Source organism: Elephas maximus, chromosome 7 (assembly GCF_024166365.1).
Source record: "Elephas maximus indicus isolate mEleMax1 chromosome 7, mEleMax1 primary haplotype, whole genome shotgun sequence".
NCBI lineage: Eukaryota > Metazoa > Chordata > Mammalia > Proboscidea > Elephantidae > Elephas > Elephas maximus.
In genome coordinates this window covers 130,042,260-130,049,651 of record NC_064825.1, presented here as the reverse complement: position 1 = coordinate 130,049,651, position 7,392 = coordinate 130,042,260, and the positions used below count along the sequence as shown (strand labels likewise).

Below are 7,392 nucleotides of genomic sequence, written 5' to 3'. Positions count from 1 at the left end.
CCGCAGCTGTTCCCTGTCAGTGGAGGCACTGGCGGGCTGTTGCGGCGGTAGCGGCGGTAACGGCGCGAAGACTTGCGGCGGCGGCGGCGAGGTGAGTGTCGGCGGCGCTCCTCACCTCCCACTTCCCCTGGCGGGTTGGAGCCGGTGGGCGTGCACCGGTGCCGCCGCGAGGGCGCTTATATAAGGGTCCCGCGCGCAACCGCGGCGCGGGCTCCACGAGTGACGGCGCGAGGAGACGGCGACAGGCGATGCGCCACGCGACGTGACGTGCGCCGCCCACCCGCCCCCGCGGGGCCCCGCCTCCGGCCCGGGGACCCCGGTCCAGTCCCGGCCTGCCACCGCCCGAGAGGATTCTCCCGGCCCCGCGCAGTGGCCTTCCCGCCAGCCCCTGGCGGCCATCCTGCACACGGACCCATTTTGCAGATGGAGAAACTGAGGCCCGGAGCCCTCACGTGCCTCAGACAAGGTCCCTGAGGGTCCGCTCCTCCAAGCTGGCTGCAGCTCAGCAAGGCGAGGGTTTTCCACTTCCCAAATGCCTGGGGGGCACCTCCCGGAGGCTCCTCCTCAACCTTGCGGGGGCTCTAAGCTCCGCTCGGCTTCAAATGAGGAAGCTGGAGGCGTCTGGACCAAGTGGCTCCTGATTATGGAGGTGGGCTGGGCTGCGGTCGTGCAGCTTCCCGCAGTTTGCTTTATGCATTCGCTCTGGGCAGTGGGGAGCAGCCGCGGGGGCTAGCAGGCCTCCCTGGCGTGGAGTCCCAAGCGCGGGCTTTGGGGACTTGCCACCCTGGTGACTCCCAGCATCACTTACCCTGTGTACTTTGGGCAAGTTTTTTCACCTCTGGGGAGCTATTTCCTCATCTCACAAATGATGGGGGTAAGTCAGGTCCCTAGGGCTCTGCTGCCGCCACCTTTGAAATTCCTGAAATTCTGATTGTCTCTTCATTTTGAGACAGGCTATGAGTCGGAATCGACTCTACGGCGCTGGGTTAGGCAGGACTTATCCTCCCCCTTCTACAGCCGAGAAAACTGAGGCTCAGGGAAGTGTGAATACTCACCAGTCACAACATGTGCCTTCCCTGTTGCTCCCTCTCCCACCGCCCTCGCTCCGCTCCCCACCACCTGTGTTGCCTTTCCCCTGTATGTGATGCAAATACTTGTGCTGGGGGTGCGTGAGCCCAGCGTTTCTACTCAGTTGCAGTCCACCTTAACTCTTGATCACATCCATAACTCTTAATCACGTTCTTTTGCACACCTACTGTGTGCAGAGCCCTGGCCTGGGTGCTAGGAAAGACCCCAGAGATGAGATGATCCTTGGCCTAGGGCTGCTGACAGACTTCTCCAGGCAGAGAAGAGAAAACCTAAGCTGCAAGTCAGCATGCCACAGATGTTTGTATGCCCCCTGTGGGTGAGGTGGAAACCCTGGTGGTGTATTGGTTAAGTGCTACAGCTGCTAACCAAAAGATCAGCACTTCGAATCCACCAGAGGCTCCTTGGAAACCCTATGGGAATCGAGTTGATGACAGTGGGTTTGGTTTGGGTTTTTTTGTGGGTAAGGTAAGGCCCATGCAGAGCGCAGAAGAAGAAGTCCAAGAGAAGTCCCAAATCAGGAAAGACCACACACTAAAGAACTGCACTGGCCTGGGGGGTGGGAGGGGATGGATTTGGGGTGACTTCTGTGGAGGAAGTGAGTGGTGAGCCCCTTGTGATGCCCCTGGAGCGGGCAGTGGAGAAGCAGTGTTGCATTTGTGGAGTGAAGGGTTATTAGGTAGAGGAGGTGAGTTTGAAGCAACTAGAACCAGCAAGAGGGAGCTAAGGAAGGTGGAAGCAAAATGTGGGGGAAAGGTTCGGTGGGTCACTGCTAAGAGGGCTCTAAGGAGAAGTAACAAGGTGAGGGCCCTAAATTTGCCACAAGGCAAGGTGCAGAGAGACTCAAAGCTAATGTGAGGAAGTAAGATTGGATCCAGAGGCCCTAGAGCTTAGCTGGGCTCTGAAGGTGTGGTGCCTGGCATGGATGTATTTTATTGTGTTCTAGAAGCTATGAAAGCAGGTATCCTTTGTTTCTTAGTAGCTACCCTGCCCTGAGGGAACAAGTTTTGTTCATTAGAGTTGCTCCATACCTGCTTAATGATTGAACTGGGCTGTCTTCCAAAGGTTCCACAAACCTCCACCCCCCACCCCCCCACCCCGTACCCTTTTGGGCCTCTTCTCATCTTCCTCTCCTGACACTCCAGCCAGGTGACTCCTTGCTCCCTGGGTTGGTTCTCACCTCCAGAATCACCCCCTCCCAGGTTTGTCACGTTGACTGTAGCCCACGCGGGTCCCCCCGCCTCTGCTGTGCCTGTACTTGCAGGCTGTGCCTTTGGGTCCTGCTTCCTGTCTCTGCACGTCCCACTTCCAGTACCCCGGGTGCTGTGCTGGGTGCCTGTCCTCACAGCACCCTCACGGTCTCTCACCTCACACCCAGGTCTCTCATTCCAAGTTGCAATTATCTGTGTCCCTCTTAATGTGTCCTCACAGCCCCAACACAGCCAAGAACAAGTAGGTAGGTGCTTATTAAATGTTTTGGAAAAATGAGTAGAAAATGGTTCAAATTGGAAACCACTGAGAAAAGAAGGGTGGGCATTGGGGAACATGGAAAGAAGTCACGTTGGGGACCAGGGAGCTGCAGGCATGACCAGGGCAATTGTTAGTGTGTCCATGTGTCTGGGAGGAAACACACGCCTGCCCAGATCTCTCTTCTGCTGAGCCAGATGCCAGTGGATGCTGAGGGTTAGTGCGGGCCCTCTGGCTGCTTCCCAGTAGCATCTTACTCTCTGCTGAGCAGGCCTCTCCACCTCATATCTCAGAAGTCCCCGCTTCAGGGCTGCTTTCTCACCCAGAGGTCTCCTTCGCAGAAGCGAACCCTCACCCGGGACTAACTGGTGGCCATCCCTCACTTCTCTCTTAGCTGCCTTCTAGTCGTAGCTGTGGACACTTCGCCAAACTTTGCCAAGGGAGTAGGGCCTGATGGTGGAAGACGGGAGACAATGAAAAGAACAAACCATTTCCTCTCATCTGTTGAATTAAAAGCTTGTCTCAGCTTGGCATTCAAGCCTCTCCAATATGACCCCCTACTTACATGTTGGGCTTTGACCCTACAGGCACCCTACAGGTATAGGCTCTTCTCCCTCAGCCATCCTGTGAGACTATTCACTTTTCTCTCAACTTGCTGCTCAGCGTCCCTCCTCCACACTTGTTCCTGGTGACCTTGTTTTCTGCAGGGCCCTTCCCCTCATCTTGTCCTGTCACAATTAAATTATCTCTTAAGACTCAGGGAGGCTTTCCTGTTTTAAGCCTTGCTTAATTCAATTGGATGTGGGCTTTCTCCTTTATTAATAATGATGATGATGATAATAATAATAGCTAACCTTTACTGAAGGAGCCCTGGTGGTGCAGTGGTTCAGTGCTCAGCTGCTAACCGAAAGGTAGGCAGTTTGAACCCACCAGCGGCTCTACAGGAGAAAGATGTGGCAGTCTGGTCCTGTAAAGATTACAGCCTTGGAAACCCTATGGGGGCGATTCTCCTCTGTCCCGTAGGGTTGCTATGAGTCAGAATTGACTCAACGGCACACAACAACCTTTATTGAGCTCTTGTGTGTGGTGCTAGGGACCTTGCTAAGCTCCTTACATGAATCATCTCATTTAACTATCACGACGACCCTGTAACACAGGTACTGTTAGGTCTTCTTTTATAGATGAAGTGAGGAAACTTGCCCAGAGTCCCACAGAGCTGGAAAAGGGCATGAATGGGACTCACCAGGCAGTCAGGCCCAGCGGCCTCTCTTGGCTGTCTCTGGCAAGTTATCAGGTGTTTTCCCTCTATTAGCTAGCCCCCAGCAACTTGTTTCTGGGCACTTTGGGGGCAGAGTATGTGCTCGGTAAATATTTTGCTGAGCTGAATGCCCCAAGCACACAGTTTCAGCCTTGACATAATCCTGGAGAACCCTGGTTTCTCTGCACAGGAATTCAGTCACTTTGATAGCTTGCTGGCCTGGGTCTCTGGTTTGCTATTTATTGACCAGTGGCTACAGCTGACTGACAGGTGTGGCCTTTCAAAAACCAGTGGGCTGTAAACTCTGGTAGCAAAAAGTGGTCATGGACCACCAACTGTATAGACCGTGCGCTTCTGGGGCCTAAACGCCACATGGAGCGTGTGCTTACGTGTGTGGGGAGGGTTCTGAGGAAAGGCCTGAGGAAATAGTCTGGGAATAGGAGACACATCAAATGTCAGGTCCTGTAAGGCAGTTCTTAAACGGTGTCAAGTTGCCCTGTGGGATGGGAACCAGAGAGTTCCAGGGAGAGGCAGTGCGAAGGATTAGAGAGCTCTTAGAAAGTGGGTCCCGGCTGGATGGAAGTGGGGCAGGAAGGGAAAGCACATTGGATGCGCCGAATAACAATTTTACAACTTTTTGTTTTCGTGGGGTGGGTGCCAGAAAAGGGACTTACTTAAATACTTGTTACTGAGAACGTCGGCTAACGTCCATGTGCGTCCTTGGTGCCAGGCATGGTGCTTGTGCTTTGTGGGGCCACCTCAATGGCCACCCCTGTAACTCTGTGAGGTGGGTACTGTTGTTATTCCCATTTTACATATGAGGAAACAGGCTTTCAGTGGTCCTGTGGGTGGGTGGAGCCTGGCAGTTGGACAATGGCTCCCAGCCCCTGGCTCTCTTGGGGGCCCCAATAGGCTCACCCAGAGGCGGAGCATTGCTCCAAGGAAATAGTTCTATGGCTCCAAAACCCTGTGTTCTTGCTATTCCTAGGTTCTCTGGGGGAATGCCTGGGGAAATGAGGATAACAATGTTTTTTTTTCTCTTCTTTTAGATAGCATCTGCCTTCTGGAGAGCTAGCTGACAGAACACTCAGGGTAAGTGCTGTGTCCTGGATCAGGTGGTGAGGCGGGTGTGGGGATTCAGGAACAGCTGTGGATGTCCGTGGTCCTGGTGTGTCAGCCTTAAGCTCAAGGACTAAAAGGCCAACCTCCGATTTTTGGTGACTATCCATTCAAAGCAGTTCTTGTTTGTCCCCGGTCTGTCTTGGTTTTCACAGAAGGGACACCTGGCTCCCTGCTGGTCCCAGTTGGTGGCTGGCCAGCCTCAGCAGGAGGCTGTCTGATGAGAAGGTTGTGGCCTGGGAAGCTGGTCTGAGGGAGGGTGGTGAGGCTCCTCGGAACCTACAGGAAGAAGCTCTAGGGCACAGTAGCCTCCGAGAAGACTTCTTGAGTGAACGTGGAGACCAGGCAGCTGAGCAGTGAGGGACTCGGGGAAGCGCGGCGCTGGGGCAGAGGAGGTGGCTCTGTCAGCTGGTCCTGAAAATACTTGATGCTTGTTTCCAGAGAAGAGCCCTCAGCCTTTGCACATCACAAAGCCGAGGGGTAAAGGTGGAACTATCCCTTCTTCCCCCGACTGTAGTACTCAGGTAGCGCTGTCTGTATAACCTTTGAGGTTTCCCTTAGTGCAGGTTTCCCCCTGATTACAGGTTGCTGGGAGATCTGGTTACATCTCTTCAGCCTAAGTTCTGAGGCTCTCTGGGCCTTGCATGGTTCCAGTGGGATTAACAAAACCAAACCAGTTGCCACTGAGTCTCTTCCAACTCATGGCAACCCCATGTGCGCAGACTAGAACTGCACCACAGGGTTCTGAAAGCTGTGACCTTTTCGAGGCAGATTGCTGGGCCTTTCTCCCAGGGTGCCTCGGGGTGGGTTTGAACTGCCAACCTTTCAGCTAGTAGCCAAGCACTTAACCATTTGTACCACCCAGGGACTGGTTCCACCACGACAGACTTTTTGTCTCCTGCTGCTTATCACATGAGCATTCTAGCCAGGCACGACCCTCGCCCTGTCTGGTGAGCGTCCCGCCATGTCTCAGATGCCGCTAATGCGCTTTCCTTCTTCCAGAAGGCAAGCTAGCTGCCACCCCTGTTTCACAGCTGAGTGCCTTGGGACTTCGTGGCTCAGGGACAACTGTCCTCAGAGATGTGTGTTCAGTGTTTGGAGCGGTGATTGTTGAGGGATTTTTCTTGGGTTTCCACCCATTGTATAGAGATTGTCTCAGGTGACGAATCTTTGTCCTTCCCGAGATCATTCTGCAGGCCTCTGTTGTTCTACATCTTGGGCAGCAGTGGCCTTTTTCACTCTGTGATTGAGTTTGCTTAGAAAGGCCGAGAGAGCAAAGGCAAGACGGGGAGAGGCTGGGAAATAGCTCCATCCTTTTGATGAACTCCACCCTCCACAGAGCTTCTGCTGTCCTGGTCTCGCTCTGCTGCTCTGGTCCTCTTACTCTTGGCCGATAAGGTTGAATTTTATCTCTCTGACTTTCCCTCCCAGCAAGGGTTGGGGGAAGGAATTGGGTGCAGCTCCTCCCAAACCCAGAGCTGAGGAAATTGAGGGGTAGAGAAGGCTGATGAGTAGGGTTGAGATTCTGATCCTGTTTTTGTTTGTTTGTTTAGATTGTCATCTTTTATTGACATGTCTCCCCCAAAACCCATCAATCAGGAAGGAAAATTGGTCACCAAAAGGGCCTTCTTCTGCCAGGTCATCAAATTTGTCAAAGCCTGTTTGGCTCATCAGTTCCTTAGTCCCTGCTGGCTCCCAGAGCTTTGCTTAGTTACAGTAGCTAAGGCTCTATTCACTAAGGTTGCCGCCCTCCCTTCCTCTTTTGCTATCTCCTTGGTGATCCTGGAGCGACCTGGATGTGGAGCGTGGCCTGTTTTTTTTTTAAGTGTCATGCCGGAAGACACACCCCAGATTGTCCCAGTACCACCTCATTGGTGCCCCAGGTCACTTCCTTGTCCTCATTTGCATGCAGGCCTGTTTGGAAAGAGAAGAGAGGGTGGGAGGCGGGGTGGGGGACACTGGAAAATTGCAAGACTGATGTAGGTGGAATTCCACCAGCTGTGTGTGGAATGGGGCTAGACTTGACATGTGGTATCTCCTCTCCTGACCAACATCCGGGGCTGATGCCACAGGAAAATTCCGTGACCTGTCTGTGCTGACTCATGCTTAGTCTCTGAGGATAAGAGTGTCACCTTTCGCACGTCTGCCACTGGCCAGCCCCCAGTCTGGGAAGGTCTGCAGTTACTCCAGACTGATAGCCTGCTGCTAATCCCTTATGCTTGCTCATCACTTTGTGCTTCTCAGGGTCCTTTCACCCACTAATGTGCTATTTACCAGCCTTAGCTTGATCACTGTTGTTAACGATAAAGGTATTGCTTCCTCTGGCCTCTTATGGATGAGGAAACAGGTTCAGAGAGACTAAGTGACTTAGCTAGGTTTGGGTGACTGGCAAGTGGCTTGTCTGGTTGAAGTTTTTAATGCTACTCCCACCCCTGGACTTTTGTTTGATGCAAAGTTTGTTC

General features: G+C 53.3%; 1 protein-coding gene across 9 annotated transcripts in view; it reads left to right on the top strand.

Moving 5' to 3' along the window:
* The window catches only part of PC (pyruvate carboxylase), a 90,066-nt gene continuing 82,674 nt past the window's right edge, over window positions 1-7,392 (top strand). For 7 of the 9 annotated variants that reach the window (XM_049892611.1, XM_049892610.1, XM_049892602.1 and 4 more), the window contains exons 1-2: window positions 1-91; window positions 4,861-4,903. The gene's annotated coding sequence lies outside the window, so the exon portion shown is untranslated. Of the gene's footprint in view, window positions 92-3,997; window positions 4,599-4,860; window positions 4,904-7,392 lie in introns of those variants that run through there. The other 2 variants (XM_049892613.1, XM_049892604.1) reach the window with 2 other exon arrangements.